Source organism: Myotis brandtii, unplaced genomic scaffold, assembly GCF_000412655.1.
Source record: "Myotis brandtii unplaced genomic scaffold, ASM41265v1 scaffold986, whole genome shotgun sequence".
In the NCBI taxonomy this organism is placed as follows: Eukaryota; Metazoa; Chordata; class Mammalia; order Chiroptera; family Vespertilionidae; genus Myotis; species Myotis brandtii.
Window position 1 is genome coordinate 1,321,833 of NW_005372102.1, and position 862 is coordinate 1,322,694.

Genomic DNA, 862 nt, shown 5'->3' on the forward strand with positions numbered 1-862 from the left:
GCTCCCCGTCCTCCTCCCTGCTCACTGCTCCCCGCCCCCTCCACGAGCCCTGTCCTCCTGCCTCCTGCACCCCTCTTCCCTTCTCTCCTCTCGCCCTCCTCCCTCCTCACACGGCCCCCCACAAACGTGAATGGGGTCTCAGGCCTGGCCCTGCCTTGCACGCCCAGTGTCTGCTGGGCACATGCTACAGACTCCACCTGCCTCAGCTCAGGGTCCTCAGCCATAAAATGGGGCGACAGGGATTCACGGGGACACCCCGGGGCGCACCTGACCCCAGTGAGTGCCCAGCAAACAGAGCTTAGAATAGAGGCAGAAACAGTGAGAACAGCCAGCGTCCAGAGCCAGAGCGGGTCTGCACGGCCAGCCTATGTGTCAGGTGACTCAGAGGGAGCCTGTTGCCATGGCAACTGCACTAGTTACTTCCCAGGGTGAATTGCGGGCCCCTCCCCCAGGTAATCCCTAGCCAGGTGTTTGCGGGACCCCCCTCCCCACCTCTGCCTGTGGCCCAGCGCTGCCCGGGTTCTTCGGCCCCACAACTCTGCCTGGGTCTCCTTCCCGAAAACCTGGGCTGACCTCATCAGCAGCCCAGATGCCATGTCAACCCATTTCACAGCTGGGGAAGTAGAGGCCCAGAGAGGTCAGGGGCAGCCTCAGGGATGCGGAGCCCCAATTCCCCTGCCCCCTGTGCTGGCCCAGGCCTCCGTCCCCCGGAGAGGGGCCCAGGCCTAGGTTGGCAGGCGAGGGGCGGGCAGAGTACAAAGGAGCAGCAGCCAGATGCCCGCTGTCAGGACCATGAAAATTTAACCGCGCTGCTCACTCTGTACCTGGAGCAAAGCGCTGAGCCCACGGCCGCTCCAGAGCG

General features: G+C 64.4%; 1 protein-coding gene across 1 annotated transcript in view; it reads left to right on the forward strand.

Moving 5' to 3' along the window:
• Nucleotides 1-862, forward strand: part of LRPAP1 (low density lipoprotein receptor-related protein associated protein 1) — a 75,530-nt gene that overhangs the window by 2,827 nt on the left and 71,841 nt on the right. The window lies entirely within an intron of this gene.